At 39.5% G+C, this 11,914-nt stretch overlaps 3 long non-coding RNA genes across 3 annotated transcripts; 2 read left to right on the top strand and 1 right to left on the bottom strand.

The window, feature by feature from the left end:
- Positions 1–289: 289 nt before the first annotated feature.
- Positions 290–818, bottom strand: LOC142243877 (uncharacterized). Its single transcript, XR_012724408.1, has 3 exons — positions 759–818; positions 548–611; positions 290–347 (listed from the first exon to the last, which is right to left on the bottom strand). It is a non-coding gene; the product is annotated as an uncharacterized LOC142243877 (long non-coding RNA).
- Positions 819–3,476: 2,658 nt separating this feature from the next.
- Positions 3,477–4,005, top strand: LOC142243876 (uncharacterized). The gene is made up of 3 exons (XR_012724407.1): positions 3,477–3,536; positions 3,684–3,747; positions 3,948–4,005. It is a non-coding gene; the product is annotated as an uncharacterized LOC142243876 (long non-coding RNA).
- A 3,813-nt stretch (positions 4,006–7,818) lies between these two features.
- LOC142243875 (uncharacterized) lies at positions 7,819–8,347 on the top strand. The gene is made up of 3 exons (XR_012724406.1): positions 7,819–7,878; positions 8,026–8,089; positions 8,290–8,347. It is a non-coding gene; the product is annotated as an uncharacterized LOC142243875 (long non-coding RNA).
- Positions 8,348–11,914: the final 3,567 nt, after the last annotated feature.

Raw genomic sequence — 11,914 nt, 5'->3', positions numbered from 1 at the left:
CCATTCAAGGCTTTTGTTCTGTTCGCAGCATTACACTGCGGCAAATGCAGTCTTTGCTTGGGCTCTTAGTTTTTGCTTGCCGTGTCATACCCATGAACACTACGATGCATCAATTGTATTTTATTTTCATAAATTGATAATTCAGCTATAAATAACGTTTCGGCTCTTGCCTTCTTCACAACTGAAATTTACATAACAAGACATAATGGAAAAATCAGTACCAATATTCATTCATTTGTCATATTGATATCAATCAAGTAGCATACTACATTACAAAAAATCATTTTACCTAGATGGTGTATTTGAATAATATCTGAAGAACATCAGACGCATGAAACCATTTGTATCTGGAAAAATAATGATAATGCCCACATTTTAGGAATCATAAGCATCAAGAGGAATATCCTAATAAATATATTAGGAAAAAGTTCATATATATTATATATATCTCAAAGAGCGTATCACCAATGTCAATCCGTGAACCCCACAGTAACATTGTTTGTGAACCAATGAATAATCAGAATAAAAAATGAAAAAGCGTCATTACCTTCATTATGACAAATAATACATGCTTATAGTTCTCAAAGGGGAAATGATGAACCGCTATGGAGCTGGAGAGGTAAGGTGAAAAAGATACTATCAGTGTAAAAGAATCAAATAATTACAAAGAAAACCGCAGCAGATCTTATGAGAATATGATCCAGAGTGACAGAGTGCCGCTCAACAAGGGGTTAACAAGGAGAATAAACATAACATACCTGTTTAGCTGGGAATCAGCGGTGAAGTGCGAGGTGAAGTGGCCGCGCTGGGGTTTAAATGTGCTGAGGGGCGGGCATAATTAATTAATTTCCTGTGTGTGGAACGCTTGAAAGTGAATGGCACGCAAGCCGCGCGTGCGCAGTGTACCCGGAAGTGCGCGCATGCGCAGAAGTGCAAAACAAATGAAAGTGAATCACGGCTCCCGGAATCTCATTATAAAGCGAAATTTATCAAGTACGCATCTGAAAAAGAGAAAAGATAATGGACAGGACTTTTTATAACCGCAATTAATCCTCTGTGTACATACTTATATAGTAATTTGCATAGTCATAAGAAATATACTTATGTAACTGAATACGTTTAGCCAATATGCATACATACATTATAATGTGATATAAAAATACATAATATACATAATGATAGGGGGACATAACTTTATAACCACAACAGATATTATTATAAGGAATTCTAGCTATAATATGTGCACATATGAGTGTGCAAACGCTATGTGCGTCCGCACACCCATATGTGCACCCATAATTCATATCACATATCAAAAATTATCTAACAGGATTCACAATAAACATTACAAAAACCTCTCATACTTATGAGAGAACCTTAACTGAAAAAAGGGGAAAAATAGAAAACAGATAGGACGGACCCCTCATCAATAATTCTCATACTCCCTATTGAGACCAGACGGGAAAAGGGTATTCAGAGTATGAATCCAATAAGACTCTCTTTCTTTTAATTTCTTAATCCTATCACCCCCACGTCTCAAAGGTGGAATATGCTCCAAAACCTGAAATCTCATCTGAGAAATTGTATGTCCATATTGGATAAAATGATGTGGTATGGGCAACATGAGTCATTTGCAACGAATAGTGGACTTATGTTTCCCAATGCGGTCTCGGACATGCTGGGTAGTCTCCCCAACATATCCGAGACCGCACGGACACTTTATCAAATATACCACGTATGATGTGTCACAGGTGAAAAAGTCCTTCAAATAGAAAACCTTACCAGTACGAGGGTGTGTGCATTGATTACCTTTAATGATATTGGAGCAATGGGGACAATGTAAACAGGGATAATTACCCTGTTTGGGTGTAGCTAAGAAAGTTTGTCTAGATTTGACAATTTTAGATCCTATGTCCGCCCTTACCAACATGTCTCTAAGGTTGGGAGAGCGTTTATAGCTAAAAAGAGGGGAAGAGGAGAATTCTGTTATCTGTGGATAAGAATTACGTAGTATCTGCCAATGTCGGAGAATAATGCCTTTTATAATAGGATGAAAAGGATGAAAAGTGTTAACACAAGTTATAAATGGTCCTATCCTTTTTGGTCTAGTGATTGAACTATAACTTGAATGATATGCAGAATCTACTATGGGCAAAGGATAGCCACGTTGTAGAAATTTGTTGGACATTTCCTTATGTCGTTCAAGTCGTTGGTCCTGGGAAGAGACAATCCTGGCCACTCTTTTGTGCTGAGATATTGGTAATGCATTCTTCATATGTCGTGGGTGACTACTGGTATAATGTAAAAGGCTATTACGGTCTGTTGGTTTCACATAAATATCCGATGTAATGATACCCTGTGAGTTCAAATGTACACATGTATCAAGAAAATTGATAGTAGATGAATCAACGTGTTTGGTGAAGGATAAGCCATCGACTCTAGAGTTTAGATGACATAAAAACTCATCAAAGAGTAATTGGGAACCAGAGAAGACAATAAATATATCGTCAATGTACCTTTTGTACATTAAAATATGGTTATGAAATATGGGATGATTATATACAAATTGGGATTCAAAATGCGTCATATAAATATTCGCATAAGGTGGTGCAACATTTGAACCCATAGCTGTTCCTTTGGTCTGAAAATAAAATTGATCTTGAAATAGAAACATTTTCTTATGTAAAACAATATCCAGCAAGTCAAGACAAAATTGTATTTGTAATGGAGAAAAGTCACTATGATGTTCCAAAAACCACGACATTGCTTGTATACCAAGATCATGTTGTATACTAGTATACAAGGAATTAACATCAAGAGTGGCGAGGAGTGTATCTGGAGGAAGTGGGCCCAAGGATTTCAATTGCTGTAGAAAGTCATCTGTATCTCTTAGATATGAAGGCGTCTTAGATACTAATGGAGTCAAGATACGATCTAATGTAATAGCCAATGGGGACAAAATTGAATCTATTGAAGCCACTATCGGTCGTCCAGGTGGTTGCCATAAATTTTTATGCACCTTTGGTAAGGTGTAAAACACCGGTATAACTGGATTCACTTTGTTCAAATAGCTAGCTAATTTCGTATCAATGACCCCATGAGTAGAATAAAAATGAATTCTATCCAATATCAATTTTTTGATGTCACTAGATGGATCACGCTGTATAGGTAAGTAAGTGGACGTATCAGCCAACTGAGTCAAGATCTCGGAGGTATAATAATTTTTATCCATCACAACTAAAGCTCCGCCTTTATCGGCTGGTTTGATAACTATTGTGGTATTATTTTTAAGAGACTGTAAACCCTGTGATTCTCCTGGGGTTAAATTGTTTTTAATATGGAATTCTCCATTTTTAACTCTATCGGTAAATTTATCAATATCAGATTTGACCAACGAGATAAAGGTCTCAGCCGGATGGTAAGTCCGTGGTGTTCCACACACAGGAAATTAATTAATTATGCCCGCCCCTCAGCACATTTAAACCCCAGCGCGGCCACTTCACCTCGCACTTCACCGCTGATTCCCAGCTAAACAGGTATGTTATGTTTATTCTCCTTGTTAACCCCTTGTTGAGCGGCACTCTGTCACTCTGGATCCTATTCTCATAAGATCTGCTGCGGTTTTCTTTGTAATTATTTGATTCTTTTACACTGATAGTATCTTTTTCACCTTACCTCTCCAGCTCCATAGCGGTTCATCATTTCCCCTTTGAGAACTATAAGCATGTATTATTTGTCATAATGAAGGTAATGACGCTTTTTCATTTTTTATTCTGATTATTCATTGGTTCACAAACAATGTTACTGTGGGGTTCACGGATTGACATTGGTGATACGCTCTTTGAGATATATATAATATATATGAACTTTTTCCTAATATATTTATTAGGATATTCCTCTTGATGCTTATGATTCCTAAAATGTGGGCATTATCATTATTTTTCCAGATACAAATGGTTTCATGCGTCTGATGTTCTTCAGATATTATTCAAATACACCATCTAGGTAAAATGATTTTTTGTAATGTAGTATGCTACTTGATTGATATCAATATGACAAATGAATGAATATTGGTACTGATTTTTCCATTATGTCTTGTTATGTAAATTTCAGTTGTGAAGAAGGCAAGAGCCGAAACGTTATTTATAGCTGAATTATCAATTTATGAAAATAAAATACAATTGATGCATCGTAGTGTGCCGGAGTTTTTTCTATATATATGGACCTTTTTCTCCTGAGCACCATACTAGTGAGCCAGACCATTTTTTGAATATATTGCGATTGATATTTTTGGATCTGGGCTCCTACAGTACCTATTTTTCAGTGAAAAATGTCTTCCATTACTTTCTCATATAATGATGAGCAAACTTCATCCATACATTCACGTGTGACGACTACAGGTCAATTTCTTTTCACTCCGAGTGAAGAAACTAGGACCAAAGATTATGAACGCGAACTTAAACGACAAACGGCCCTGGAATTACATCTTATCACCTTGGCAGAATACTACAAGGTCAAACGTATACCACGAGGCCTGCGTGTGTCATTACGCCCAACACTTTTCTCGGATAATGCTGATTTTTGTACCATCTTTGAACAAATATTAAACAAATGTTCATATGATCTTATGACTTTAACCATCGATTATTTACATAAAGAATTGGATATCATTTCCAAACAGATCTCTACTATTGAAGGACAACTCGCTAATACTTTTTCTCCTGCTGATTTAAATAATATGAAATCCAAAATGGATTCCACCATTTCGGAGTATAAAAAATCTTTACAAGAACGTAAACGGAATAAATTCACTAGAGACGAAGAGGATTATAAGCGTGGTCAAGTCTACAGATGGCGCTGTGGTGAAATACCACAACGGAGACGGTTTCCAATGAGGACGGATTATTCATCTTCAGCCAGTTCAGGCAGTGAGATGGAATCACAAAGTGCGTCTTTTTTAGGACCACGACGTACTTTCCAAAAAAGACGAGGAGGGGGAAGAGGGGACATACATCCCGGAGAAAGGATGTCCACGAGATCTCAGGTAGGACGGACCTCATTCTCAATATCTCCTCCTATACCTTATCCCCCATCGAATCCACTGTGTTACAAAAAGGCTTAAGTTTCTGTCCCACACCAAACTTTGATACTTTCCGGTTAGAACAAGAATTGAACAAATTTTATAGATCTGTTAGACTGAAAGTACACTTTAATCAATTATCTCATGATTCTAGTCCTGTAGTCTCAGATTCACCAGAATCACAGTTTTCTTTTCGTGATTTGAATATCACAATTCCTAGCAGCTTTATGCCACCACGGACTTACCATCCGGCTGAGACCTTTATCTCGTTGGTCAAATCTGATATTGATAAATTTACCGATAGAGTTAAAAATGGAGAATTCCATATTAAAAACAATTTAACCCCAGGAGAATCACAGGCTTTACAGTCTCTTAAAAATAATACCACAATAGTTATCAAACCAGCCGATAAAGGCGGAGCTTTAGTTGTGATGGATAAAAATTATTATACCTCCGAGATCTTGACTCAGTTGGCTGATACGTCCACTTACTTACCTATACAGCGTGATCCATCTAGTGACATCAAAAAATTGATATTGGATAGAATTCATTTTTATTCTACTCATGGGGTCATTGATACGAAATTAGCTAGCTATTTGAACAAAGTGAATCCAGTTATACCGGTGTTTTACACCTTACCAAAGGTGCATAAAAATTTATGGCAACCACCTGGACGACCGATAGTGGCTTCAATAGATTCAATTTTGTCCCCATTGGCTATTACATTAGATCGTATCTTGACTCCATTAGTATCTAAGACTCCTTCATATCTAAGAGATACAGATGACTTTCTACAGCAATTGAAATCCTTGGGCCCACTTCCTCCAGATACACTCCTCGCCACTCTTGATGTTAATTCCTTGTATACTAGTATACAACATGATCTTGGTATACAAGCAATGTCGTGGTTTTTGGAACATCATAGTGACTTTTCTCCATTACAAATACAATTTTGTCTTGACTTGCTGGATATTGTTTTACATAAAAATTTTTTTCTATTTCAAGATCAATTTTATTTTCAGACCAAAGGAGCAGCTATGGGTTCAAATGTTGCACCACCTTATGCGAATATTTATATGACGCATTTTGAATCCCAATTTGTATATAATCATCCCATATTTCATAACCATATTTTAATGTACAAAAGGTACATTGACGATATATTTATTGTCTTCTCTGGTTCCCAATTACTCTTTGATGAGTTTTTATGTCATCTAAACTCTAGAGTCGATGGCTTATCCTTCACCAAACACGTTGATTCATCTACTATCAATTTTCTTGATACATGTGTACATTTGAACTCACAGGGTATCATTACATCGGATATTTATGTGAAACCAACAGACCGTAATAGCCTTTTACATTATACCAGTAGTCACCCACGACATCTGTGGCTATCCTTTGCCCATAGTAGATTCTGCATATCATTCAAGTTATAGTTCAATCACTAGACCAAAAAGGATAGGACCATTTATAACTTGTGTTAACACTTTTCATCCTTTTCATCCTATTATAAAAGGCATTATTCTCCGACATTGGCAGATACTACGTAATTCTTATCCACAGATAACAGAATTCTCCTCTTCCCCTCTTTTTAGCTATAAACGCTCTCCCAACCTTAGAGACATGTTGGTAAGGGCGGACATAGGATCTAAAATTGTCAAATCTAGACAAACTTTCTTAGCTACACCCAAACAGGGTAATTATCCCTGTTTACATTGTCCCCATTGCTCCAATATCATTAAAGGTAATCAATGCACACACCCTCGTACTGGTAAGGTTTTCTATTTGAAGGACTTTTTCACCTGTGATACATCATACGTGGTATATTTGATAAAGTGCCCGTGCGGTCTCGGATATGTTGGGGAGACTACCCAGCATGTCCGAGACCACATTGGGAAACATAAGTCCACTATTCGTTGCAAATTACTCATGTTGCCCATACCACATCATTTTATCCAATATGGACATACAATTTCTCAGATGAGATTTCAGGTTTTGGAGCATATTCCACCTTTGAGACGTGGGGGTGATAGGATTAAGAAATTAAAAGAAAGAGAGTCTTATTGGATTCATACTCTGAATACCCTTTTCCCGTCTGGTCTCAATAGGGAGTATGAGAATTATTGATGAGGGGTCCGTCCTATCTGTTTTCTATTTTTCCCCTTTTTTCAGTTAAGGTTCTCTCATAAGTATGAGAGGTTTTTGTAATGTTTATTGTGAATCCTGTTAGATAATTTTTGATATGTGATATGAATTATGGGTGCACATATGGGTGTGCGGACGCACATAGCGTTTGCACACTCATATGTGCACATATTATAGCTAGAATTCCTTATAATAATATCTGTTGTGGTTATAAAGTTATGTCCCCCTATCATTATGTATATTATGTATTTTTATATCACATTATAATGTATGTATGCATATTGGCTAAACGTATTCAGTTACATAAGTATATTTCTTATGACTATGCAAATTACTATATAAGTATGTACACAGAGGATTAATTGCGGTTATAAAAAGTCCTGTCCATTATCTTTTCTCTTTTTCAGATGCGTACTTGATAAATTTCGCTTTATAATGAGATTCCGGGAGCCGTGATTCACTTTCATTTGTTTTGCACTTCTGCGCATGCGCGCACTTCCGGGTACACTGCGCACGCGCGGCTTGCGTGCCATTCACTTTCAAGCGTTCCACACACAGGAAATTAATTAATTATGCCCGCCCCTCAGCACATTTAAACCCCAGCGCGGCCACTTCACCTCGCACTTCACCGCTGATTCCCAGCTAAACAGGTATGTTATGTTTATTCTCCTTGTTAACCCCTTGTTGAGCGGCACTCTGTCACTCTGGATCATATTCTCATAAGATCTGCTGCGGTTTTCTTTGTAATTATTTGATTCTTTTACACTGATAGTATCTTTTTCACCTTACCTCTCCAGCTCCATAGCGGTTCATCATTTCCCCTTTGAGAACTATAAGCATGTATTATTTGTCATAATGAAGGTAATGACGCTTTTTCATTTTTTATTCTGATTATTCATTGGTTCACAAACAATGTTACTGTGGGGTTCACGGATTGACATTGGTGATACGCTCTTTGAGATATATATAATATATATGAACTTTTTCCTAATATATTTATTAGGATATTCCTCTTGATGCTTATGATTCCTAAAATGTGGGCATTATCATTATTTTTCCAGATACAAATGGTTTCATGCGTCTGATGTTCTTCAGATATTATTCAAATACACCATCTAGGTAAAATGATTTTTTGTAATGTAGTATGCTACTTGATTGATATCAATATGACAAATGAATGAATATTGGTACTGATTTTTCCATTATGTCTTGTTATGTAAATTTCAGTTGTGAAGAAGGCAAGAGCCGAAACGTTATTTATAGCTGAATTATCAATTTATGAAAATAAAATACAATTGATGCATCGTAGTGTGCCGGAGGTTTTTCTATATATATGGACCTTTTTCTCCTGAGCACCATACTAGTGACCCAGACCATTTTTTGAATATAGTGTCATGCCCATGGGCAGGATTTTCTCTAGGCGTTTGTCCCTTTCCACCAAGGGTATTCGCCTTCCACATCACAGGATTCGTATAACGCCCCCCCTTCGTTCGGATCTAATGGTTTGGAGAGAATTCCTACTGTCCTATAATTGCCAGACCTACTTCCAGACACCGGAGGTGTTTAATGACGATTTACCCCTTTTTTCTGATGCGGTGGCATCCTCTGGCTTTGGGGTTATTTTTGGTGACCAGTGGTGTGCGGAGCCATGGCCTGCATGCTGGCACAGCTCCGCAGTCACAAGTAATGATACTCTCCTTGAGCTTTTTTCCATTGTGACGGCTGTCGCCATTTGGGGCCCTGAGCTCCGCAATAAAAAAATATGTTTCTGCTTTGATAATTTGAGTGTTGGCCATGCTATTAATTACTTGACATCTTCTTCCCTCCCGGTTATTAGGCTTATCAGATTTCTGGTATTAAAATGTTTGTTTTAAAATATCTTACTGCGTGCCCGCCATGTTCCTGGCGTTCATAATGCTTGTGCTTTCTCGCTTTCAGTGGCAGACATTCAGAGAGCTATCCCCTTCAGCCCAGTTGGAGGGTCTTCCGTGCCCATCGTACCTGTGGGATCTAGTGGAGCTCAATTGATGCCGTTAATGAGATCTTCGGTGACACAATCAACCTGGCAAGCATACGGTAAGGCATGGTCTGAGTGGTCTGGTTTTGCAGGTGATAAGCCGGTTATGTCTTGTGATGCTAGTCGTCTGGAGGTCACATGTGATTATTTACTCCATCTCTTCCAGACAGGTGTTTCAGGTTCTGTGGAGCAGCATCGCCTCTCAGGCGTGTCTTTTCATTTTCGTCTTTTTGGTTGGCCGGATGTTACAAAAGTATTTTTCGTCCGCCAGGTGATCAAAGGTTGGAAGAGAAGCAGAGTCTCGGTAGAGAGCAGGCGCCCTATTTCTATTGTTTTGTTGCAGCGCTTGATTGCAGTTATTCCCCGCCTTTGCTCATCTCCTTTTGAATCTGCCCTTTTTTCAGCTGCGTTCGCATTGGCGTTTTTTGGCGCACTTCGTATTGGTGAGCTGGTCCCTTTATCAAAGAATAAACCTGGTGGTTTGCGTTTTGACGACGTCTCTTATTGTGATGGGGGCCTGCGCATTCGCATAAGGAAGTCCAAAACGGACCCTGCGGGTGTTGGGTCCTGGGTGCCTTTGTACGCCATCCAGGGCCCGGTTTGTCCTAGAGCGTTGGTTGCTACGTATCTCTCCTTTCGGCGCGCCAGTTTTTGTTTTTTCTCCCATGAAGATGGTTCCCCCCTCACACGTTTTCAGATTTTGTCCATTTTTCGTAAATGCTTGCACAATCTGGGCTTACAGCCGGCGGAATTCGGTACCCATTCCTTTAGGTTTGGCGCTGCTACTGAGGCTGCTCGCGCAGGCCTCTCCAATCAGGAAATTCAAAGGATTGGTCGTTGGCGTTCCTCATGCTTTGCTCGTTATATTCGACCTGAGTTATTACTGTTCTAATATGTGTTTCTTTATAGGTACAAACCCGGTGGTCTGCATATTGGGCCACTCTTATGTTTTTTGGGCGTCTCAGGATGCGGAGCAGCGCCCCGGTGGAAGATGCCTTGGACTTCGTGGACTGGATGTGTTCTGGAAGGGGATTCGGGGCCTTACATGGCCTCAGGTGTTGCCAGAAGTGGTTTTGTTGTCCCGCACTGTTTCAGCCCCGCTAATCCTCATTATTCATGCGGGTGGAAATGACCTTTGCTCTTTCCGATTCGCCGAGCTGTGGACCATGATGCGCTCCGACCTTGAAAAATTCCACGGATTTTTCTCAGAGCTTATCCTGGTCTGGTCGGAGATCATTCCGCGGGCCGTGTGGCAGGGTGCTCAGAATGCAGAAGCGGTGGAGCGTTCCAGACGCAACCTTAACGCCAGAATGATGCAGCTAGTTCGATTTAGAGGTGGCCTCGCTATTCGGCACAGACAGCTTGAGGGTAACAATGCGTCCCTCATGTTGCCTGATGGGGTGCACCTTAGCGACATAGGCCTTGACATTTTCCTTTCCGACCTACAGGATGGAATTGAGCAAGCCCTTCTCTTTCTGGGTGGGGGTCGGAGCACAGTATAAATACACTGCTCCTCCTTGGCGGTCATGTTAATGTTTACAATGTTGATTTGCTGCTCTTCCGCCGGGAGTCCGGCTGGTGCTTAATATTTGCACTGAGATGTGCATTGGCCTTCGGCCAGTTATGAGAGTTTTTATAATGTTTACAATTTTATGGCTGTGACCGACTTCCATCCATTAAAGGAGTGTTTTGTTAAAATTTTGGTGTGGTCTTTTCCTTGCATGGGACTGAGGGGTTTAGTTAAGAGGTTTATGGTTCGCAGCAGTCATCAAAAACTATGAGTCTAATCAGGTGTACATATGGCAGAATATCAAGAGAACAAAATCCATTCTGAAAAGACGCCAACCAAATCCTCCTGGTGATAGATCTGTGAACTTCTCCACTGAGTTGGATTCAACCGATGGTAGCATTAGCCCACACGAATCCATCAGAGATGTCCACACCCCTCGATATGCAAAAAACTTATCGCATACAAAAAACGCAAACCGAGGAGAGGGGGGAGGAAACACAGACGTTTTTTGGATTTAACTATTTCTAAGGATGATCAGGGCAAATTACATACTATGACCTATCAAAAACCCACAGCCACTAATTCCCTCCTGAGATGGGATAGTCACCATCCATACCCACTCAGGAGGGGCATTCCCAAAGGACAGTTCTTGCGGATACGCAGAAACTGTTCTAGGGAAAGTGACTTTAGGACTCAGTCTACTGACCTCTTCAGTAGATTCATGGATCGGGGTTATCCCAAACAGATTTTAAATCAATCTTTGGGCTTTGTAAAAAGTCTGGATAGGCATTCCCTTATGACCTCAAAACCAAAACAGACAGATCCTGAATTGGTACGCATGATTGGTACCTATGACGTACAGTCGATTCGCGTCTACGGTATCATCAAAAAGTATTGGAGTATTCTCAAAGCAGACCCTGACCAGACTAAATTTATTTCAGATAATCCGGGGATCACCTATAGACGTGGACGCACTATAGGTGATAACCTAGTCCATAGCATGTACCAAAGGTCCACGTCCGGAGGGTACGTGGTTGGATAGACGCATTTGCGGCTTTTTCAGATGTGGTAGCTGTAGTATTTGTAAATCTATTGATCAGTGTAAATCCTTCTGTAGCTCGGCTAACGGTAAAAAGTTCTTTCTAAGAGACTTTGGGAA

The sequence above is a fragment of the Anomaloglossus baeobatrachus genome, chromosome 6 (genome assembly GCF_048569485.1).
Source record: "Anomaloglossus baeobatrachus isolate aAnoBae1 chromosome 6, aAnoBae1.hap1, whole genome shotgun sequence".
Taxonomy (NCBI): domain Eukaryota; kingdom Metazoa; phylum Chordata; class Amphibia; order Anura; family Aromobatidae; genus Anomaloglossus; species Anomaloglossus baeobatrachus.
The sequence above is the reverse complement of the archived record's forward strand: the minus strand, read 5'-3'. Positions and strand labels throughout refer to the sequence as shown.